The following is a 25,578-nucleotide window of genomic DNA, read 5'->3' on the forward strand; positions in this document are numbered from 1 at the left end:
TCATACTCATGCTTACTCAAAGGTAAACTCATACTTTTCTGGAATCAGCTCTTGTGGATTTTTTCTCATCAGCTCACCAGCTCTCTCTCCACTGTTAAACTTTTACCACAAGCTTCAGTTGGAACAAATGCTAGCCTTACCTAGGTGTTTTCTTGGCTGTGATGGGCTAGGATTATCCAAGGCCAGCACTAGCAATGCTAGTATCAGTAGATGGGAGAGTTGCTGAGGAAATCCCACCAGAAGACTCTGCCAGAAGTACTGTGTGTAATTCCCTGGTGTCCCACTTTAGCAATGGTAGTTATGCTGTGCCCCCTGAGTAATACTGTGATCCCATATCCCATTAACATTCTCAGGCTAGGAAGCAATTCTGTAGTCCCACCTTCCTGCAGTGGAGATTTTAAATTTTCTCTCTCTCTCTCTCTCTCTCTCTCTCTCTCTCTCTCTCGTTGCAGTGTGATTTCCTGTCTCACCTATCCCAACCCCGTCAGGTGTGCCAACCTTTTCCCTCCCCCTTTTGCCCTCCTGCCTAAGAGCCGTCCATCAATCTTAACATTCCAGCAAGGCGTTGTGTTGTTGGCAGATGCTCCTCTGGTCTGGGTTCATTGGCCTGTCCTAGCGTCTATCTCCCTTGTGCCTTCCCCTCCTCCCACCTGCTTGGCCCTCACCTGTCCCTCCCCTCCCCCTGTCCCCGGGGCTTAAAAGGACCCGAGACCACACAGCCAGGTCTATCGGTGAGCTGTTACCACATTCAGAGGTCTACCATGCTGAAATAAAACTCTGGATTTAGACTCTACGATAGAACCCGCTTCTTTTCTCTTCACTGCCACTTGAACCTTTTCCACCAAAGGTAAACTGAATTCTTACTTTGCCTGGATTTGTTCCGAGTGCCCAGCTGCAGCACCCAGCCGGCCAAAGGTATCTGTGGTGAAACACCACAGCTGCTGCCTTTGGTCTAGCAGCAAGGGCCAGAAGAAGCCAGGCACCCCACACCCAGAAACATCGGGACTAATATTCAATACTCTTTCTTTTTTTTAATTCAAGAAGATGGAAAATAAGACCTTCTGAACTGAAAAAGAAGAGCAATGAAAAGCAAGAAAATGCTAAAAACTGCAATCAGTCCTGTAAGTGATGTTGAACTTGAGATCTGGGAGAATAACCTCCATGTTACTACTTTAAATCATTTAGAGTAATAGAGGACAGAAGTGGATATATCTGGCCAGAAAAGCTGTTATGAAAAGCATCCATCACTCATGATTAGCTCTGTAAATCCACTAATCTGTGCACGTCTCTAACCTGAGCACATAGCACTGCCCGAAAAGTCCACTTACTGAAATATAAAACTAAACCAGCAATCTGCCTCTTTTTCTATGTGAATGTCTGTTCAAACATACTCATTACAGAGAAATTTCCACTGACTTCCACCCAATATTTATATGCATAAAGTGTAGTCCTACTTGCTATTGCATGAACAGTGTCCTCCAACACAAAGTCTTTCCCTAATGCTCCTAAGATGTATTTTTATTGGTTAGTTATGTCCTTTCTCATTTTTAGTTCTGCTTAGCTAAGGAGCTGAACTGCCCAGATGTGTTCTCACACAAGAAACACTCTCTCTTCCAGCCATGCCATCCCTTCTGGATGAAGAGGACTCGCACAGTCTTTTCCAGAAGCTTTGTCAGTAGCGTTGACCTTTCCCTCCCTCTGCTGGCACCTCCCAAGATCAAATAAATCTCTTTCACATGTATCATGCTGAGGAATCACAGGCACCCTGTAGCAGACCAGTATCCCCTGATCTTCCTTCTGCTGTTTCATAGTAATGAAATAATAGAACAGAAAAATCTTGCATTTTTTACATAAAATTATGGCTTTACTGCAAGAACGGTATTATTTTAACCTCATGCTGCTATTGCAGACCTCCTCTGAGCTGCTGATACTTCCCAGTTTGATATCATCAGCAAGAGCCACTTAAATACTTATTTCTCTGTGTGTTAAAGCAATTCATGAGAACATTTTGTGAGATTAGTTCAAAAATATCTTTCATGTTCTCTATCAATAACATCTTTCCAGTCAATTTTAATACCACTGCCAATTACCATCTCTGTTTAAAGATTTTTTTGCAGTTCCAGCACAAAAACTGTGCACACCATATTTGTACTAAAAAAAAAAAAAATCTCCCTTCTAGTGTTTTGGTAACAGACAACAAGCGTTTTGCAAAATTTTTCCTTGTTCCAAATATGCATTATGTCACAGAAGAAGGTATCACCTTCAGTCTGTTTTGATCCACTTTGTTATATCCATTTCATACTCTATTCCATTTTATGTTTCCCCTTGTCTTTTTTTTGATTCTTCTTTTCAATATTTTCTCTAAAGCCTTGCACATTGTTGAAACACACCTAAGAAACCTGGCTCTTCCAGAATCTCCTTTCCTTCCTTTTCAAACTTCTTCATCTCCACCTTGGAGGTGGAACCTTGCTGCTGGGCAGTAGAAAGTTATCCCCTAAAACTGCAGCATGGGGGTGTTGTCAGTTTAAATCAAGAAATTCCTAACCTGAGCTTCCATCTAAGCTCAGAGCTCAGCGAGCATTTGTCCCTCCTTCCCCAGCTATGCTGGATTCACTCTCAATGTAACTCTTCAACCAACAAGCAGGAAAGAATGGCTGTTAACTTGCTGGTGTGGCATTTGGAAACATAGCATGCTGAATTTCTTTATTCTAGCTCCAGTTGTGATTCAACAATGATTTTATGATGACACAAAAAAGTGTTAACGGAACAAAAACCCAAGTTCTGCTTCAAGTACTTTTACTTTATGCCACAGAACTGTGGAGAAAAATATCTCAAGGGTTGCTCCTTTTTTCCATTAGGTTGTTTGCTCTTACAGGTGTTGAGTTACTGTAAGATCTGAAAATCTCCATACATGAAAATGTGATGGTGAGATGGTCTGGAACTGAAACACTCAACCTGCCTGACCCAATGCTTGCAGGTTTGTAACACAGTCACTTGCTAAACTGGCAGTCTGGAGTATGAACACCTAGTACTATGAAAGCCAGAGATAGTTTTCTCCCTGGTAGCTGATTCACCTTGTCCTGGGGCAGTGTATATGAACTCTCTTCCTCAGCCTTTAGGAGAAGAATCAAGTGGTCACAGTATTTACCCACCAAAAAAGTGCTGAATTTCACTTTAATCTCCATAATAGAAGGCAGTTCCAGCCAATTCTTTCTTACTTTTTTTTTTCCTGTAAGGATTTGCAAGATGTCTTTAAAATTGAACTACTGATGTACCATTATTCTGCCAGAAATCTGAATCAAGATGAGTATTTGGAGTCAGAGAGAACAGAGCTGACATTTTTGGTGTTGAATCTTCTCATGGCCATCTGATTTCGCCAGACTGCTACCATGTTTGTTGTTGGACAATTCACTTATGAAGGGACCTCACAGGGCCTTTAACTAAGCCTATTGCTTCAAGAATGGTCAGCTGTTGGGTCAGCCCAGAGAGCTCAGGAATTTATTTAGTTAGCTCTTCAAAACCTCTGAGAACGGAAATTGTACCATCTCTTTGGGTAAATTGTTACCCCACTTGATTGGCCCCATGGGAAAATGTTTTTCCTTTTACTCCATTGAAAAATCTACTTTATTCAATTTCATTGTTATCTTGTCACTTCCAGCTTTTCTGAACTCTTTACCTTCATAGCTCTTCCCCTGGGATCCCATCTATCATTTCCTGAATGAACCAAAGCCTGATTTCCTGCAGCCCAGGATCTGTACCCAGCTATTCCCCCTCCTTTCTCCTCTCAGGATCTTCAAGTCCACTGGCTCATACTAAAATAGCAGTAGATTATACTGTTTTTCACATTGCCAGCCATTTCTTCCTTGTAAGTAACAGATCTAGCTTTGCATCATTCCTGATAGGTCCATTGGGCACCTCTGCTGAGAGGCGATCCCTGATTCTGTCCAGAAACCTCTCTGACTGTAGCATCTCAAATTTTTGCTCTTCCAGAAAATGTCAGGAGATTGAAATACCCCATAAAATCCAGTGTCTCTGATCCAAGAACTTTCTTGAGTTGTTTAAAGAAGGTTTTGGGCACTTTCTTACCCTATTCAGGTGGTCTGTAACACAATCCTACCAAACTGGCATCTTTACTCAGCTCCTTGACCCTGGCACACAAGCTCTCAGCCATCCCATCCCACACTCAGCCCATCATCCATCCCATACAAAAGCCCCATGTATTAAGACAGTTCCTTAACAAGGTACACTCCTCTTCTGCATCTCTCCTGAAGACATGTTGTCATGAGAGCCTACCCCATCACAGCTGAGTTATTCCAGTGATGCTGTAGCTTTGTAAATAATAAAGAGCTCTGCCTCTTCCTGCTTCTTGCCCAGGCTCTGTGCTTTGGGGTACCTATACACCAAAACCAATTTTAGCCAGTAGTGATGATGAAATGACAGTTTTCAATTCTCAAAGAAGTAAGTAGAGAGGTCAGTAGAACTGCCACCTCAGACTTTCAGAGGGAAAACTTTGGCCTGTTTAGGACACAGGTTGAGACAGCATATATTTTTTTCCTTATGCAAAGACACCTCTTACTCTGGAGTTCACAGAACTCATTACATTACTGTCCTAAAGTGCCAGCCATGCAGAATAAGAGCATGTATCACCACAGAGAAAGCACAGGGAAAGGAAGGTGGACAAAGGTAAATAAAATCCATACACATGATTATGCAAAATATTAATCAATTTCATTTCTTCTGATCTCAGAAAAGATGTTAGGCTATGAGGAGGAACCTGAGTGAACTAAGAAGAAGATAATATCTGTCTTTCAAAGAACTACTAAAAATATTGTCTGTTGTCTATATTGCACATATTATTTGCTCCCAACATATTATTTCTGTTATTAGAATGTAGACCCTCTGCATACCTCTAACATCTCTGAAGCTAACCATAATATGAAGCAGATACTAGAGGATGTCCACAGATGGTGAAGGGGATTTTAGTACCATGACTGATTTATACTGCCAGACAGCACAACATGAGCAGGCTGAAGAAGTAAGACTTTCATCATTGTTTAAATGCTTGAGGCATAAGTAGAATTATTCCAAATCTCAAATTAGAAATTTTGGGTCAATTGAACCTGATTTGTTCCAATGTTGGAGTTGTTCAGAGTGAGCTGTTTCTGTGTCATCCTGCCCTATACATTAGAAAAAAAATATTACCTGGTAATTTTTTTTTATATTTTTCCTTATTGATGCTGAATCTTTCTGACCAAGAAACACCAAGAAGTCAAAGGTCACTCAAGACTTGCTCCACTCTTTTGAGACAGAGTCCTCAGACAGACAGAACTGCTTTTCATGCAATTTATTTTCTGTGAAAAGGAATGGAAGAGAGCTAAAGAGATAAAAAAAGGTTGTTCTAGATTGTATCTGATCTGGAATTTCACATCTGGAGAGAGAGAGAGTCAAAAGGCTCAGTTTTGCCCTTTAGGTGTGGAAAAGTGAGTATGTTTTATAAATAACATGTTCTTTCACTTGAACAAAAAATAATAGCATGCTGTACGTGACATTCCTTCTCTGAATAGGTGAGAGTGACATGAGGGCAGCAACATCTGAACTGAAGAGGGAGGTGAATCAAATTCTAACTCTTCTTACCTATCACAAAAACTGCAACTAGAGAGGTATAAATCAATCTGGACAGAATAACAGCCCAGACAATTCAGTGGTTTATTGAATATGACTACAAAATGCAGTTTGTTTTCCGTTTTCTCAAAGATAATAGAAATCAGACAGATACACTTACCAGACAGAGATTTTTGACCTGCCCATTTTATGCTTTTTGAAGGGGGTTTGGTTTTCTGTAAATTGCTTTTCTATATCATGGCATAAAATTCTATAACATTCTGTTCTTCAAGGATTCCTGGTCCTACTATCTAGGTCAGAAGGGTCCTGTTGGTGACAGTCAGACAGTCTGGCAGTATCCGGCAGCTCTGCTCAGCCCACTGTCTTTTTTCTGACTCTCACTGGAGCTGGGAGTAGTAGAGAACAAAATCAATCCAACATACAGATCCAAGAGCCAACAGGTCCAGATCCAACAACTCCTCATCTGCTCTCTCCCACCTGGTATTTAAAAAATGGACTACCATGAGTGAAACCTCATCTCCCAGCCTCTGAAAAGTTGGATGAGCTTGTGATAAACCCATTCGATTCTGAAGGTCTCCCCTAGGGGTGTATTTAGTACACAAGGGATCTTTAATGACATAATTCAATGAACCAAAATCTCACATTTTCTTGAGCCTTTGACATTATTCTGTCCTTCTTCCTAGTCCTGAGAGGGCAAAAAACGCAGATTTCCCAATGGAGTTATTGATGTGAGAGTATGACTAGAATCCACTGATTGAATATTGGCTGACAATAATTAACAATATTACTTGTATGTTATTTTAGCTGTACATATTGTGTAGATAGATGAAGTGCCCAATAAAAGGAGACTCTGGATCTTTTATAGCTCATCTGGGAGAAAGGAAGGCTCATCTTCTCCAGTCTGGTTCTGTGAGACAGACTGAGCTCTGAGCTTGTGGATGATCATGCCTGGGAGAATGTGAGAGTCAATTTCTCATCACACATGGCAGTCTGGCTACCCACGTGGATGTTTCAGCATTCATGATGGTGCAGAACTAGAAAAATTACTCACCTGTGATTTCTGTGGCCTTCTTCCAGCAGAGATTTTCAGCATCTGATGGTGAGGCATATTTAAGCTATTCCTAATGGACATAAACAGCCCAAGCTTGAGTCATTATATGTTCTTTTGGATGCATCAGCCTCAGATACATCTTAGCTGTCTTGAAAATTTGAAGTTTCACTGCTATTTAAAGTCTACAGTGTAAGAAACAATTTCACAATGATTTATTTAAGACTCTTGCCTGGATTCACATGGGTAAGTCTCTGCATATTCTTGATGTCCATCAGAGTGTCTATTCAATAGGGTGAAAAAACCATGTGTGCATTTCAGAATTATTGCAAAATGGAGAAATTTTTTTATAGTTAGTGGTTCAAAATTATATTCTTTTAGGGCCAGGTGAAGAAGTTTTCAAAAGATCCTGCACCCGGTGTATTTTCTGCCTTTTATTTCTTACATGCAATACACTGTCAGTGAGAAGAGAAATACTCCTGTTTTCCTCTTGATTTTCTTTGGCTCCGTCTCTCCCTTTCCAGAAGGACAGAAGAGATTGCTGAGGAGATCAGGACATCTTCTGACACAGCCTACACACAAAGATGAGTCAAATGCTATGCATTGAAGGTGCTTATGCAGCAATACCTTGCAGAGAAGGTATGACAGGCAAATTTCAGCTCAAAAAGCTACAAGCTGGGTTATTTTGGTCTCCAAATTCCACTGCTTGGAAAACTCCAGTTTGATGGAGAGGTTTGGCACAAAGCTGGGACTACTCCTTTGCCATGCAGGTGTGGGGCAGACAGGGCAGAAGGTGAGAAGGGATGATGGAGCAGAGCTGCCCAGGGAGGTGCTGCCAAGCAGGGGTCCCTACAGCATGGAGCTCTTCCTCAGCTGCACGCCATGGCAGCTGTTACCACACTGGACACACGGCGACTCAGGAACACCAGCACATGTCATGGAGCTGGAGGGAGGCCACAGTACTGTGCTGCAAACGGGTCAGGCATGTGCTGACCACCAGGGAAGGAGATGAGAGACAGAGGGATGAGTCTGCCCCCAAATCAGCTTCAAGATGTGCCTGTCAGCAGAGAAAGCACACTCAGCAACTCAGGCACTGTGAGGGAGATCATAGGCCTCATCCACCATGCGACTCTTGCACCTTGAAATTGAGGATAGGGCTCAAGGAAAGGCTAAGCAAATGCCAAAGGAGCTCTCTGTGAACTTCTGACCAAGGACCAGATTAACTTTCCTGCTACTTTATAATCACAGCTCTGCACTGCACACACAACAGGACCTGGAGTGATCGTGATTTTCCACACGTAGACAGTTTTGATTACACTGAATTCATCTGCACAAGGTCCTCTGCCAGGTGCCTCAGTCAACTGCTGGCACCATAGGGAAAATTGCAACCAGTTTGATGTGTCTTCTAAGCAATTCATTGCAGGGGTCTGACTTCTGGTGGAAGAAGGAATCATCCCAGGAATCCTGTTGGCCCTGGGGCCATTATCACGCCCCTGCGAGGGGGAAGGAGCAGGCTCCACAGCCAAACCTGCAGCCTGCACACAGCACAGCGTGGGCTCACATTCCTCCTGCACAGCTGTATCGTGTTGCTTGTGTGGTGCTTTCATAGTGTGAGGACAGTGCCCCTGGCAGGCCTGAGAGCTCCTGTCTGCCGTGTCACAAAACAGTGTTTAGGGCCAGCTTCAGCTCCAAACTCACAGCTCCTCCATCTGCACTAAGTTGCAAGGGGGGAAGCAGGAGGGTGGGAACCCAGTTCCTGCAGCCAGCTCTGGAGCTGAGGGAACACTGTGAAATACAACATTGCCTGGTCTGCAGGGGGGCAAACCTGGAATCTCTGAGGTTTAAATGGATTAGTTACACCCCATCAAACTCTTGTGGGCATTTGATTATTCAGAATTAAAGTGACCTGATTTCAGCATAGCTTAATTCCACTCATTATGCAGTTAAGCTAAATTTGAAAATGAAGGCTTTATTACAGCTGGTAAATCCTCTCTGCATCTCTGGTTAATTTGGATTAACTTTCTGAAGAGACCTTCCATGCCTGAACCCTGCAGGTGGTTGACTCAGTTATAGCATCTGTCACTTCTCTCTGCTAAGAGTGCCAGGAGAAAAACATGTGCTGAGATGGAGTGCTCCTCACTGCAGGCTGAAGGAGCAGGAGAGGGTCAGCCACCAGGGACTACTCCCCATGCAAGTCAACACTTAAAACACTTATTGCCAGAGCCTAATGGCCAGCTGCCTCCTTAGGCAGGTCTCCATGCCAGAGCAGCAACACTGGAGGGAGACTGCCTCCCTGGAACAGGAGATCCTGTCACTGCCACTGCTGTGAGAAGCAACAAGGGGACCAAAGCTGCCCTGGCATCATCTGGTTTTCTCAGCTGAGAGAAGTGCACCCTCATGTCCTCCTCTTTAGCCTTTTCAAGGTGAATGGCTTTGAGATGCTCTCTTGGCTTCCCCACTTGCAGGGCTCCTTCTGCAGACTGCTACTTGCCAAGTCTTAGCACAGGAGAGTTGGTATTTCCTAAAGATGGTGAGTCTAATGGTCAAGGTGACAACCTTGTGTATCCAAGTGTATCCAGGGCTCAGCAGCTGAGTTGTTATTCCTAGTTTAGGAATAACATGTTAGACCTCATGTCTAACAGCCACTGGGCTTTCCTGCCTTTCTGGTGTGCATGCATGTCTGTGCTTCCTGAAGTGACCAGAAACACTCTGGTTCTGCCTGAATCTGAACATTATTCACTTCAGGAATATTTGTCTAAGATGTCTGATTGTCAAGGCGAAATGAAGCCTTCACTTCCTTTACAAATATTTGTGCAATGACCTATAACTACCGGCCAACATGTCTGCCAGCAGTCCATTACATGACATCCCATTTTACAATTACTATTATCATTTGATAACCTCTTGAGGTTAAGAATACAGATGTAAGATCTCCAAGATTCCTAATGGGAATACTTCATATCAGAAGTATGTTTCCCTTGAGGATGACATCACCACAGGGACACATATTTCAAATATTTTGGCCACCATATTTTGAAAGCTTATTTGGAAATACAAAAAATGCTTTTTGAGCCCTGAAAGAGCTATTCTATTAGTCTCAAGTAAACATACTACCATTTAACTCTTCAGAAAGCCTTGAGCAATAACAATACAATGTGTCATGGGAAACAAAATAAAGAATTGTACTGTAGCTAAAAAAAGAATATGTTTGGTGTATATTTTTTACATTTCCTGAAAATAATTCTTTGCTGGATACTATATCAGTTTTTTTTTGTGGTGAGGCAGTTCAAATGGAGTCTGAGCCACAATTTCAGAGCAGGATCCTTACTACTTGGGGAATTGAACACTAGTTTAAAATCTAACAAATGGTCAGTGTGCACAGTATGCCATTAACTAAACTGAAACCCTTAGCCTGAATCACTCTCACCTGTTGAGCTCTGGAGAAAATTGTAAGTAGCTGTAGTCTTACCTTTAGTTACAGACAAGACTTTCACTAGTGCCTGGGTACTGAAGCTAAATCACTTGGCTATTAAACTCAGTAGAAAAAGGTTACTCATATGTGTGTATGCATATACATATGTTTTTCTGCATATATATGTATATGCAGAATGGAATGTCATCTGGATGATTTTGAATACCATATTGAAAAATTAATAAGTAAACAAAGGTTTATAAAGATGATACTAATTCCTTCTACCTTTTGAATGGTACTTGAATGCTTCTTGAACTCTTATTTGTAAGTAATCTAGTATGAATATGAAAAGCAAGAAAACATATTAGAGGAGTTATTGAGAGCCTGTTCATCATGCCTAATCTGAGACACATAAAGCATGTCATAATTAGAATGATATATATATATATTATATATGTATATAATTTGGATATACAATTACATGAATCATTTATTATTCATTTTACTTCTGGGTTTATTTTTCATTATTTTTTTCTTTTAATATCTTTTCCACTTCTACTTATGACATGCTTTATGTGTCTCAGATTAGGCAACTTGGTAAAGCAGACTATGAAATGAGCAGCATTTACTATACTTTGAACTACTGAAGGCTCCTTTCACTCATAAATGTAACTAAAGTTCAGTATATTTAAGGGTGTTATCCTACTGAGGAAAAGTACAGTTCCTGGGCACAATGCAGATTAGAGTCACCTTTCTTATTTGAGGGAGTGAAATTAATTTAAGTAATGTACTTGGGGACAGGGAAGCAAAAATTCAGATTTCTGCCCCTCCTTTTTGGCAGAAGAAGCAGGACCCAATTCAGTTTGGGCCCTCTTAGAGTGACTGTTCTAAGGGCCAACTATATTCCACCATCAAGGCCATTATCTATGAGGTATGACACTTATAATGTGGGATGGCACTTATTAAATGCACTTTAATTATCTGAAGTTTTTCTTGTCACTGATGAACAGGCTCTCAATAACTGCTCTAAGATGTTTTCTTGCTTTTCATATTCATACTAGATTACTTACAAATAAGAGATCATGAAGCATTCGAGTATCATTCAAAAGGTAGAATGGATTAGTATAATCTTTATAAACCTTCATTTACTTATTAATTTTACAATATGGTATTCAAAATCATCCAGATGGCATTCCAATGACAATATTTAAATTAAAAATGAATATTCAAGTCTTCATTTAATAAAATAAGTCTGTTTAGATGTCGAACCGCACAAATGTTTTGAAGGTAGCATCCTAGAATTTCTTCCATTCTCAAGGACTTCAGAGAACTCCTAATAATTTGATAGACAATCCCTAAAGATTTGTTAAATAGGGATGATAATAGGAAGTCATAATTAAAAAATTTATTACAACTGAAATCTTAGTGTAGAATTAGCACTAATTATATTAGTGCTGTAATTTGAAAGCCAGTGGTGTATTTGAAAACCTGGATAATTTATCTGAAGCTTTAAGAAAGAAAACATACTCAGTTCTGCTTTTAACAAACAGTATTAATACCTATATATAGACATGTCTATACTGCGAGACCTATTAATTACATTAATTTTAATAGAGTTGTTAAGGTAGGCTGTAGCTCACTTCCAAGAGTTCAGACAGCTTACAGCTTGGATGCTTTGATAATGCACTTGGGGCACCTGCTCCTCCTTCCACATGGTTCCAGAATCAGACATAGCACAACTGGAAGGCAGACTTTGAACAAGCAAATTGCATCATGTTCACCTGAAAACAAAATACCTGTTCTTTTAAAATATAACAGTCAAAAATCTGTCAGCTAAACTTCCACTGAAAAGTGACCCATTCACTTTCCAGCTTATTGGGAAATCAGGACATAGGCTTCGTCTCAGTCTTTCTAGAATGGTTGCAGAGAAAACAGATGTGCTTTCTGGACTGAAAAGCCGAGACAGAGGAAAATATACATCTATCATATGGGATTTACATTTTATATTGCTGTAGAACTGTCCCCTTGGCTGTCTTTCTTGCCCTGCAAGATAACTATCTTTTCTGTAGGGGTGACCACCTGCAATTCTGATTTCAGTGAAACACCTCCCAAAATAAAACATATAAAAAATGGGACAAATGCTCCCTATGTTTGTTTGGTTTTTGTTTGTTGGGGTTTTTTTCCTCACACTCCAGTCTCATTCTGTTTAGGCTTTTATATCACATTTACCAGTTGAGTTTTTCAGTACATCAGCCTGACTGCAGACTTGAACAAAGGGAAGTAGAAGACAACCTGATCCTATTAGGCAACATGGCTCCTGCCTGCACCTTTTAATCATGTTAAATATGATCACAACACCATTGTTAAGATTGCATTGGATCTGTTACTCAGAAAAATACCATCATTACCCATAGTTAATAAACAAGTAATTTGATGCAGAAATATTGAATTATAAAATTTGCCTAAGATACAAAGACTGGATTAGCATGTCTACCTCAAACCAATTTTTTTATTATGAACATCAGTGTAAGAAAAGAAAAGGCCAAAAGAGATTGGCAGGAACTGAATTTCCAGTTGATAGACACATGAAAGTGCATGAAATACGCATTTGCTGGCCTAACAGCCCATGAGAGAATGTTACCCCAACAAGAAATGAAGAAATATTTGAAAAACACAGTGAAGCTCACAGAGTGATACCAAATTAAATAGATTTCATTTTTAGTTTTTGACATTGCTAGACAATGGACTTCACAAATCACTAACACACACTGATTCTAACGTGACCTAAAAATTATAGGAACTTGGGAGAAGGAATAAAACCCCCCTCAAATTCAGTTTGAAAGTACAGATGTCTTTGTTTTTTCACTGGCAACTTCAACACTATTGCCTTTGGACATTTCATTTTTAAGAAACATCTGTCCAATTTGGATCTGTCATACTGCAACTGTGATTAGTTAGAGATGTTATAAAAAGTGAAATTACTTATGTAAGTCAAGTCTACAGAGGTAGTATATCATGAACACAAAGTAATGAATGTCCTGAAAGCGAAAATCTGAATTTCTGTTTTCTTTTACCCATGGACCCCAAACCACCTGAAAAGCATTATTTAATTACATATTGCTCAACCTAGAGGCAGGGTATATACCAAAAATTCAGTAAGTCTCCTCTGAGATGGAAAACAACACATATTCAGAAGAAATGCCATGGCATAAATTAGGAGGAGGTGAAAAGTCAGTGAAAATTCAAGAGCACATAAGTAGGGAGCCTTAAATTATTTAGTTATATGATTGAGGTATCATCTTTTACAATGAAGTTTTTTGGGTTGTATTCCATGATACTTGAAAACCACTGGTGGTTAGTGGGGGGGGGGGGTTCCCCCTAAAATGTGGCAGTGGTAACTGCTCTGTTTTAAATCTCATTTATGAGAATTTTGAGATAAATTTTAAATCTAGACAAAAATTTTTAGACAAATAGTTTACTCACCAAAAATGAAGGACAACTGAAGCTGTTTGAAAGTTTGGATTGAATTCAGCAAATTGTTTCAGCTAAACAATGTGGGGGAGGAAAGTGGAATTCTGAAAATGTGAAACGTTCTGTTCTAACATTATCAAAATTACAAAATTCCTCCTTTATTTTCCTCCTTTTAGTTAAAGCATTAGAAAAAGTGAGCAATACGACCAAAAAGGAAGAAAAGAGAGTGACACACCACAAGAAAAACCTGGAGTGTGTCACACTTGGAAGCTTTTCAATCTGACTATTCCCAGTTTGTACAAGAATGCCTCCAAACTAGAATGAGCTTTACCACAGAGAATAAGGATACGTGCACATTCCACATATTTCTCCTGTGAGTTAGAGCAAAGATGCACCAATTGAAAGCTGGAAAATGCTATTAGCAAAGTCTACCAATTTGATCTCTTTGCTCATCTTACATAACCTGCTCGATGAAAAGCAATATAGATGGCTTTTCATGAACTTTTTTAGACATTTTTGCACAAGTCATCTTCTGCCACTAAAAAGTGATTTAAAATATTGATCAGATAAAGCTGTCTGTACTCCTGAATTTCCCACTCATTTTAGACAAATGTTTCTCTTCAGCAGACTACTGTGGTCTGTAGCTGACAAGTGCAGGACAAAGTTAAATTTGCCTTACCTGCTCACAGGAGGACTGTGTCACAGGAGAAGAGACACTATCTAGTGACTGACAAACACACTTTAAGCAATGAATTTCCCACTTGGCAAAGGATTGAGATACAACCTGCTTGAAATCTGGAATACCCTTTGAATATAGTACACGTTACTTAAAATGAGGGCAATACAGCACATATTGGACCAGTTTTTACTTGAATTTGTACAAAAAGCCACCAGAAAACAGCTTGCTTGATATTAGACAAGGAGCAGAGCCTTTACTCAAAAGCATGAGTGATGCTGAAATGTCTCATACATCATTCCTTCTACTGTAGGAAGCTGGCAGAGTCGCAAAAGGTTCGAAGACCTACAGAGATGCACATTTCATGGATCTGCCAGATCCTCTGACCCATTTCTTGATGGATATTTGAGCCTGTGCTCAGGGGCACGTTGAACAATCATCCACAACACAAACCACCGGGACCCAGCAGTTCACCTCAGGTTTCAAATCTCTGGAGTCTAACCCCAACCTGTTGTTGTCATGAAGTCTGGACAGATTGGGCAGCCTTCATCTAACTACTGGCAGAAATCCCAGGCTCAGCTGTACTGGGGCTCTTTGGCTCCTCTCACCCACTAATATCTCATTAAGCTCTCTTGCAAGGGAAGAACCTGGCATCCAGAGCTGCAGCTACTAAACTCCATCTACTGTCATCTGCATACAATTTGCTGTGTGGAGCTGAGGCACCACACTCTTGTGAAGGGAAAAAGTGATGTGGAGGAATGAAAAACACTCATTTGTACCCCATCCAAACCTTGTTTTTATATTTTCATAGGTTTGTTCACTTTCGCAGTGAGCAGAAAATGGGAGCAGAGAAACCTTTGAATATGCATATGGCAAAATCACCTGTGATGCACCTGGCCACTGATGTGAACTTGGCTCAGCTTAGCAGTGGCTGCATGTAGACTCATGTCAGTGAGCACCTTTTCTCAGCTGTGCTTGTTTCGCTCTTGGTTTCTGATTAGAGGGTCTTCTCGGGGCCCAGAAGCTGTTTTCCAATATGAGTATGTGAGAAAATACAATCCACTTACATAGTGAAGGCCTTTAGCTACCAAGAAAACATAGAACAGGGTTTGAAATGACCAAGAATGCTATACTGCTAACCAGATAGAACAGTTATGAAATAGATTAACTTGCTCAGGTCTTGCCTTTGGCAGTGTTGGGTGTAAATGATCTATATAGTGCAAGTGTCTGTTTTCCTGCCTGCTTCTACACAAGGCAGCCAGCCACCACTTCTTTCAGTGTGCTTTTCTTTACCCAGTTTCCACTTGTTTAAAAAACAACAACAACACCAAAAAAACCCAAAAAACCCCAAAACAAAACAAAAAGCCCTATTATAGAATATCTACTTTCCCTTGTCCCTCTCAAGTCTGCCTAATCATCTACTCACAAGAACGCTGTCTCATCTCATTCATCCAGATTAGCAGACATTATTACTTATTTTAGTGTTTGGTATTTTAGGTAATCTGGCTGATTTGGACAGGTGAGAAAACTCACAGAAGCAGCTCCACCAGCAAATCCAATGAAGCAGTGGTCTCTGTCGAAAGAGGTTGATGAGCAGGCAGAGTTGGAAGGGAAAGCAAGCAGGAGGTGACAGTCCCTTCTGCCCACCGGGCTGAATTTCATTTGTGAGGTCCATCTTCTGGAGTGGTAAAACTTCTTAGACCGGGAAAAGTTTAGAGCTGTGAGCCAGAAGGAATGCTCTCAAGTTTAAGAAAGCTACTTTGGACAAATGCCACTAGGCAGCATCTCTTACATGAACACAATATTAACAGCTCAATCCTTATATAACTAAAAGGAATAAGATATGGGGGAAAGGAATAAAAAAGAATCTGAAGTTAAAAAGGAATACCTGAACTATGAATTTCACCATTATTTCTTATTCAAGTCAGAAAAGCAGGCCTGCTTTTTACAAAGAGAAAGTATTTTTCCTTGATCTTTGTGGGAGACAGTCAGTAAAGCAAGGAAAAAATGAGAGAATTCATAGTCTTTGCCATTTCCAGAGCCCTGTTCTAACTCAATCATTAAGCCAGAGCAGTAGTGTAATCACACCTAAACCTGATCAGTTATCTTTGCTCCTTCCCTCTTACCATATGTTCAATTTTATAAAGTGCTGAGGAAGAGGAAATTGAGATTACACTATTTACAGATGTCCTGAGAGTGCTGGAAATGGTTGATGGAATAAACTACAATGAGAGATCACCTTTCCTTCATTTCAAAGCATGTGATCCCTAATTTGGCTGATGCTGAGAGATGTTTTCTTCATGGGGCCTTCTGTCTCTTCCAGTTTGGCAAGCAATAGAAGAAGTTGATAAAAGAGAAACTGATCCAAATTCAAACACATACAATCTGGACTTTAATTCATGTTTGGAAGAAGAAGTTTTCCAATTATAAAAATAAATCAAAACCTTTACAAAATCTTTCCCATGGCTCCCTGACTGTAGTGGTCAATAAAAAATAATACTTCTATCATGCATAACCTGTGAAAACCGTCCCTTTAACATGAAAAAGGATTTCAATTATGCTATTTTCATTCTTGGCCCGTTTCCTTAGCTAAAATGTAATGCCTGAATTTCCTTTTCTTTTCAATATGAAATTAGTGCTGGTGAAAAGTACCACCTTAGCAGCTTAGGAAGCTGAACATGTTGCTCATCCAGAGAGCGAGAAAACCACAGGTAAGTGTAGTGTAGGGTACCACCAAAATCAATCAAAACAGGTGTAGATGGGAAAGCTATTTCAAGAAATAACTTGTTCCCTCCACAAGATACATAGAATTCTTAGTCCCCCTGAGGACTTTGTCAATGGCAAAGACAAAGCAAATATGACTCAGAGTATATGAGCATAGTCATTAGGTGATTTAAATTAAAATACAGAAGGTACTTAGTCACTGTTGAACATGAACAGAGATATATTTTGATGAGCTATGCTAAGGTTTTAGCTGTACGTGTGCTTTTCTATAGATCTCTTTTCTTCTGAAGCGGTAAATGGCTGTCTTCAGGATATCAAAGCATATATGTTGATAATTAAATTTGTGATAAATTTATCAATACCATCAGTAATGAGAAAAGTGTCATTAATTACATTGTTGATAATGACATACATGTTGACACACATACATTAGAATGACACATGCAAATGCTTAGTCTTTGACTAAATTGTGGGCTTATCTGTAACTCATGCCCATCTTGACTCCAGTGGTGGGAGGAAATCACACCCTGAACCGTTCTCTTTACATCAGTATCACCTGGGGTTAGCACAGGACCATGGTCCCAAAAATACATCAGAAAGACCAGTTAATAATTATTTACCACTTACCAATGGTCAGGAGCAAATGAGTACAGAGGCAAAAAAAAAAGGAGAAACCTAATTTGAATGTATGCTCCTCTGTTAGCTGCTCTTCTTGCACTACTCATCTCTCTCTCAATGCTTTGGTGGTGAGTTACTAACTAACATAAGACTTCCTTAAATTCCTTAAATACAGCCTTGGATGGCTAGGTTCAGGATTCATGCAAAAAGCTGGGGGATTTAAACTGTGGCTGGTGGATGCGAGCCTGAGTGCATCTCAGTAACATAAATGAAAACTAAATCTGAGGGAAGCTAGGCCAGCATAATACACTCATGGGATGAGGGGAGGCGGAAGAAGGTGTAAAATACACCAGCTCAGACTCCCTCCAGAGTTGGAGAACTCAGATTCACATCTGAATTTGGCTCCCATTGCCTGACTCAGAAAGGCAAGCTCTTTCCAAGTCTGGAGACACCGGTACATTCTGTGCAAAACCCTTACAGAGATACTGCTCAGCTTGTCTAGCCTACAAATTAACTTAGCCTGACATATCTTCTGTTTTCCTCTGGAGGCACAGGCAGCGTTCAAAGAAGCAATGTTCAGCAGAAATGAGAACAACACCATGTCCTGCTCTGTGACCTGCTGCTGTGTGTCAGTATGTGCATGGGCAGGACCCTGTGTGATGCCATGGGCTTTAATGCCAGGGCTGCTCTCTTAGATGAAAGACAATGAGAGTGAAATAGTCTGCTATAGGGCAAATACATTGCAGAGAAGGCTCCAGGATCCTTAAAGCAAGATGTACTGTGAAAAGTACACAGTGAAGTAGGGGCTTCTTGGCTTTTAGATGCATTGTAGCCATGTGAGCTGCAAGGAGGAAACATCTCTGGGTAAGGACCTGTCAAGCAAAAAGACAAAGTGAGTACCAATGCTGGCAGCCAGTGTGGAATTTTAAACCCAGATCTCTTCCAGGAGAAGATGCTTTGTATCAAAGTCTATCTACCCCATAGAAACTTTAGGAGGTGAGGTGGCCTCCATGAAGACCACTACTGCTCAGACTTAGACTGGGGACAAACAACGTGACACTCAAGGCTGAAACCTCCTATCTTTCTCTAGACCTGCACTCTAGACCTGCACTCTAGAAAGGAGCAGAGACCTTCAGGGACTGCCACCTCCTTATCTTCTACAATCTCTGCTAAAAGCAATAGAGTAAATTATGTTTTCTTTATTCACATGGGAACATAGGGAGATGACTAGAACCCACTGATTGGGCCGGATCAGAAGCCACAGTTCAGTCAAAGTGGTGTTATCATGGGTGCTCAGAACTAAATTCCAGGAATTATACACCTGAGAAAATCAGGGGAAAACACTTTAATCTCTCTTCTACCATGAAAAACGTGGCTTAGTAATGGAAAAGTTACAAAAGTAAAAGAAGATAAAATTGGGGACTTGAAAAATTTTTAAATTTTTTCCTTATTTCTAGTCATAACATTGGAACTTTCTTTTATCTGGATCACCAGATGAAAAAAAATTATATTAGAAAAGAAGTGTCTCATAAATTGGGCACATGAAACTAGAATGCTGTTCTCCCTCATATATTAGCACTGTTAATGGAAGACCTGAGATCCTAGGGGTGTTAATCAGGCACTCAGAGTGACTTAGTTCTGTCCTCTGCTTTATAAGGAGCAGCCTCCAGTGTCTCCCCAAATCCAAGCTGCACATTGACACAACAGAATACATGGCCACCAGAAGCCACCTGCACGTGGGGCACAGGGGTGGCTGGGCACAGGAGCCCAACAGTGCTGTGGTGCCAAGGAAGGGCAGGGGGGAAAGCAGAGCAATAACTGTGGTGGTTTGGCCCAATGAGGGAAGGCAAGGTGGAAACACTACCAGGAGGTGAGCAGTGTCAGCAGCCTGGGGCTCCATGAAGTGTCTGTGAGAGAGAGCAGCAGCCCCAGCACAGCTGTGTCCCAGAGACCAAATTTGTAATGACTCGGCAAAGCACATGCCAGAAAGCCTGCCTACCCCTGCAACCATAGAAGTTGAGAGTGGATGCTTTGGGCCAAATTAATCCCTGTTGGAAGCTCAGGAAAAGCCAGGGGAGGTAGAGGCACAGAAAATGTGGCCCTTTATTAGCATCATAACTTGAAAGCCAATTTTTGTACATCAAGAAGTCATAAGCAACCAAAACAGTGTCAAAGCAAAGGAGGACTTTTCTTTCTAAGAACTTCTGACTCCAGTGTTTCTCACTGTTTCCTGTAGTCCCATCCATTCTCTCAAATTGCTGATGGGAAATCTACTAATTATCACTCACTAGCAAAACAGAATAAATACCTCTTTCAAAAAGGGCTCTGTGATTTGCTCAGCTTCATGGATATGGGCCAAGAGATTAGCACTAGATTCTGCGAGCAGGATCAGCCTGCTGCAAGCCCACACTGTGTGCAGGGAAAGGTTTTCCAGACATAGGAATTACACCTGAAAACTCCGCACTGTAACATGATAGAGCAGGTAACATCTGCCAGGTTAATGTTAAAATGTTAATGCCAGAAATGTTAAATACACAAACATATGTTTGGGCAACCTCATGCAGACTTTTGTAGCTCGTAAAGAAGACACCTAAGGGGGTATGCTTTCAAGAGCTGAGGTTGATATTTTTCATTGGGGTGATTAATATTGGCTGGAAAGTCAGCAGTAATAGTGGTGAAAACTGGGAAAAATAAACTTCAATAAAAGACTCTGCAAAAAGGAGACATTCCCAGAAAATGCTTAGACCAAAGCCAATTTTCCTTCAAGAAAAAGCACTAGAAGAAAGCCACCAGCCCAGAAACTGACTAGTTCAGTGTTTTGATTGCTGCCAGGCACTTTGAGGTACAAATACACAGGTTTCCAGCTAGAACCAGGCTGCAGGTGCAGGTCTGATGGCAATTCAGCAAGAGTAATAAGAAAAGCAAGTATCAGTGTGCGAACTCCAGCCACATAAAGACAACTATTCATGTGTTTTTCAAATGTCATACACAGTTCAACTTAATCTATGTCATGACTGACCACATAGAGTTAAATCAAAACAGGCTGTTAGAGGAAACAAAGAGGAAATGAAACAATGGCAAAGATATGTTCAAGCTGAAAATACCAAGTGGTCTTTGAGGAAACAATAGGGATGCTGTTAATTGTAAAATACCCTGTAGGCTCCAAGCAGGTTGGCAGCATTCACTTTTCCAAGCCTGAGGCCAGCACCAAAGAGGACACTAAGTCCTGAAAGCCTAGGAAAGCAGGAGAGCTGAGTGAGATGCTGAGGGTTATGGAGAGGGTGTCAGTGAATGCTGTTGGCTACACAAGGCACCCAGACGAACTCACAAAGATGAAGCTGCAGCTTAGCAGTCTGTTGCCAGCCCAGTGATGGAGTTAACGGGACTGAAGAGGAACTCACACATGCAGGGGAAGACTGAATTCCTGCTTCACATTACCCTAGGTGAGGGAGAGCTCAGGGCACTGAGATAATTGCTCAGTATTAGACCTATTAGCTATGATTTACTAGATAAAACCCAATATGGATTTCAATGCGAAATCTTTAAGCGGGCTCGGGAAACATGGCATAAGGAAAGGAGTAAGGAACATGATGGCATCATCCTGTGCTGGAGTGGGGCTTGGGTGTGGAAGCCCGGGCTGTGACACACAAGGCAATGCATCCCAGCCCTGTTATCATCAGACTGCTCAAAGGTGCTGCTCCCAGTCCTCCCAGTCCCAGGGTGGCACAGCGTATGCCACCTTAAACACCACTGCAGTGTCCTGGGCAACCATGTGTCATCCCACAGAAACCTGCTCTTGGAACACAACTCAGCTTCTGCAAAGCAAATGGGCAGCCTTAGGTGGGACCATGGTCCAGGGATACTCCTGTGCTTGGCACAAGGTAATTCCCACCCCCAGTCTGGGACTGGTGTAGTGCTCTTAGGAAGAACCTCCTGCTCCTGCTCCTCACCATTCCAAGAGTGCTGATATCTGACACCACAACATTCTCAGACTTGGCAAACACAAGCTGGGCAGCGAGGGGGACTTCAAGGTCTTTTCTTAGGTAAGGATTCACGTGCTTGGATGCCAGAGGCTTGTTGCATGCTCCTTCATGGACTACAGTTCTTTCAACCACTTGAATTTAAGTGCAGATTATCCTATTTGGGACTATATCAAATAATTGCACAGCTAGATATAAGAACTACTATTAACTCTTACATTATTACTGCTCAAAAGAGCTGGTTTAAAATAACTATAACTCAGTCATGTGTAGTTCTGTATTATTTAGTGATTGCCAACAATGCATACAAATATCTGTATAGAGGGATTTAAACAAGAAGACGTACATAAGAAAAACAATATTAAACATGTTAATGCTTAAATCAATGCTTATTCATGTTCTAGTCAGTCTTGCGTAAAACATTCAAGGTTACTTTTTAAAAGACTGTAAAAATTGGTTTGGATTAAACCTGCTTGAAGACAAGTGCAGTTTTAACATGAATCATTTTGATTGCACATTAGTTTTAAATATGTTTTGAAATAAAATAAACCAAAACAAAACAGCCAAATGTTGCACTCAGAGTGATTAACAGAAAACTCGACTTTTTCAACTAAAACAATTTATCAAATCTAAATGCAATGTGTTATGATTTGCTGAAACTTTAATTGGCATAAAAATATGCCAAATTCTTAGTATCACCAAGAAAACAGGTGACAAAATACTTAGGAAATCAAGGAACACTGCTAGAACATAAGGTCATAAAAAAACCATGAAAAAGCACCATGAGATGACTCTGAGAAGGTTCCCACAGCTATAAATAAAGGATGAATGTGAAGCTGGATAGGCTCATTGCCCAGATCATTCATATCCTATATTGTCCCAGTGTTGTCACTATGTAGACTTGATGGTAGCTTCTGCCCAACTCTTTGATTACATCCTGGATTTCATCAGGAAAGCTCACCAGGAGCAGCAGGCAGAGCCAGGAGCACCCACCTCTCTCTGAGGTCACCACACACCATAAGGTCCCAGGCAGTGCTGTGGTCAGTGGTGGTCACCCCACATGGCATCCCTGGTGATCACACAAAGCACTGCCATGGGCGGCACCCACAGGAACACATCTCTGACCTTCACTCTGCACTTTCTGCAGCGCTGCCAATCCCATCCAGGGAGTCAAACTCTGCCCAGCATCCATCCACCAAGGGATGAGTCTGGGTGGCAGCAGAAGCTTTGCAAATGCTGCCTCCTTCAGCAGCTAATGTGCAAGATCCTTGCAAGAGCTGTTTGTTGTATTCACTTCCTCCTGCTCCCCAAAACTCTGAGGACCCAGGCCAGCCTGTGCTGTGTTATTGAACAGGCAATGGTGCAGACCCAGCCAGCCCACAGCCATATGGGGCAGGCAGGCATGGACAGATGTGACTTTTTTTTTGCATGGAAAGCATTTTCTCTGTGACACCAACTTCTGCTCCAGGATTCCTGTTGCCTCCACAGGTCACTGTGCTCTGCTCTGGGAAGCTGCAGACCAACAGGTGAAGAGCAGAGATGAGTGTTCACCCAGCAGAGCTGGCCATCCTTCCATGAGCATGCAGAAGAAGCAAGCTCAGAGTGAGCTGAGCATGCTCAGATTGCTTCCACCCACAGGGAGGAGAGGATGACACTGACCTGAACATATTTTGGATTCTTCCTCTTTCTCTTCCTGCCGTCACCTACCCACTTCTTGTTCCTGCCACCTCCCTCTTGATGTAAGTCAGCTAGATAGTCTCCAATCTGATTTCTGATTTAGTTCTTTCATGTTTCAATAAATAGATTAAATCTTTTCAAGGCTCATGCCTACTAAGTTGTCACTATTTTGAGGGACAGCAAATTTACCAGGATGGACTAGTTGGCCTCAGTACTTGAGAACATGCCATGCCATGTTTACTTTTCCATACAGATGTGACCATAGGGACCAGGAAATATCATGCAGAATTAAATAAATACATAAAAGAGAATATTTTCCAATATCTACGAGGAAATTTTGGAGGAGATGACTGATGCCAAATATTTTTTTTACACTTGATGTGTCAGCAGGGTTTTGGCAGGTGCCCCTAGTAAAAAACAAGAACATATTTGTGCACATTCAACACCCTCTTTGGGAGATGCTGTTTCCTTAAACTGCCATATGGGTTGTATTCTGTATCCAAGGTGTTTTACAGGAAAATAAAACAATTTTTTATCATATACAGAGTGCTTAAGCCTAAACAGATGAGGGGAAAAAAGTAAAATATCATGATAAAAGGCTCCAAGCAGTTTGGAAATAACTAGATCTGCTACAAAGAAGTTAAACAAACAGTAAGTGTAATCTAAATGCTATATAACGAAAGTAACACAATTGGAAAAGAAATTTCAACAGCCCAACCCAACATACAGACAGTTTTCAGTATATGCAGGCTGTCACTGACATGCTTGCCCTGACAGGCAGAAGACAGACAGGTTTCTCATGACAGTGAATTCTGGGAAGAAATGTATGACTGAAAAACCTTGTCAAGCAGCCAGGAAAAGAGATATATTTAAAGGGGTGCAGTTCTGAGTCAGCCCCACACCAAACATTCAGCATACTAGTGCCTCTAGACATACTACCTCACAACAGGTGGGTCTGTACTGGCACGTGACCAGTGGTCAGCTCTGTGCAGTGACCGCCACTGAAAACTGCAACTGTCCTTCCTCCCAATCTTCAGGGTGTCAGACAGCTGCTTGAGGAAATGCAGCACTAAGATTTAGAGTCAAGCAAGAACAGTGTATTGCTGTTACGAACCATACCCAGTCACATCCTTCACCAAGAACACAAAGATTGGGATCCTTCAGCTTTCAAGCATTATTTTGCAGTTGAACACAGAAATAGTCAGGAGCATGTCACAAAACCATGAAGGTCTTCAATCTAAAGCAGCTTTTTTATAATCCAGCAGGTTGAGTCCATGCCTGGGTTTCAGAGGGACCATGATGGTCAGAACTGCTGCAGAAGTCAGCTCTGGTACACAGGGCTGGAAGGGCAGGTCCTGAGCCCTGCTGAAGGTATCAGCATGACCTTCCTCCCCTGGCAGATAGCACTGATCACAAATAGCAACCACACCCTTGGATACCTGCTATTCAGAAGCAGGTAAAAGCTATTCTGAGAAAGAAGTACTGCAATTGAGGTACAGGGAAGAGGGTTGGCAGTCTCATCTGAGGAAGTCTTGTATGTGTAACAGTAAAACTGAATCCAGACAGCCATGTCCTGTGGCACAGCACAGTGCTCTCCACCAAACAGCATAGTCACCAAGGATTAGCTACACTGTGCCACTTGGGAGGCTGCCTGACATTTTGCATTATCTACATTTTGCTCATTGTTATTTTTTATGGTATCTGCAGAAAGAGAATGTCTGTCTGCCTTTACTGAACTCTTGCAGAAATCAATTGGAACCAATTTTCATCTTGGGCAGGACCTCATTTCACACAGCACTAGCAGTGAGCACCAAGGCTTTGCATGAGGGGAGTGACCCACTGGACTCGCAGCCCAGACACTCTGTCTGGCCATGGACAGCTGCAGCCAGGCATGCCTCGGACACCAACTAGCCCATGGCTCCTCTCAGCATGCCAAAAGACACAAGGGCCCATTCTAGAGCACAGTGGCATAGCATATAGAGACATTCTTATAGGGGAAAAAACCCTGAGGTTCATCTTGGTAGAGAAAAGGCAAAAGCAAAAGGGTCTGACTGGTTAAAATATGAGATAATAAGAACACAATGACCTGCTGTTTAAATCAAGACTGATAATGCAGAGGGAGAAGAAGTTAATCAAATACTGACACAACTATTCCATTTTAAAAAGTGAGACATTTCCTTTAATAAATAACTGGTATAAAACAATAGATAGTGGAGTGAAGGGACTGAAGAAGATATTGTTTTCACCAAACAATGTTGTATTTGGGAGTAGAGGAACCAGAAATGATGATATTTTAGCAAAGCCTGGTTTTGGCAGCTTTTTCAGCATTCACATGCAGAGTGAAATGTCA

The sequence above is a fragment of the Molothrus ater genome, chromosome 1 (genome assembly GCF_012460135.2).
Source record: "Molothrus ater isolate BHLD 08-10-18 breed brown headed cowbird chromosome 1, BPBGC_Mater_1.1, whole genome shotgun sequence".
Lineage (NCBI taxonomy): Eukaryota > Metazoa > Chordata > Aves > Passeriformes > Icteridae > Molothrus > Molothrus ater.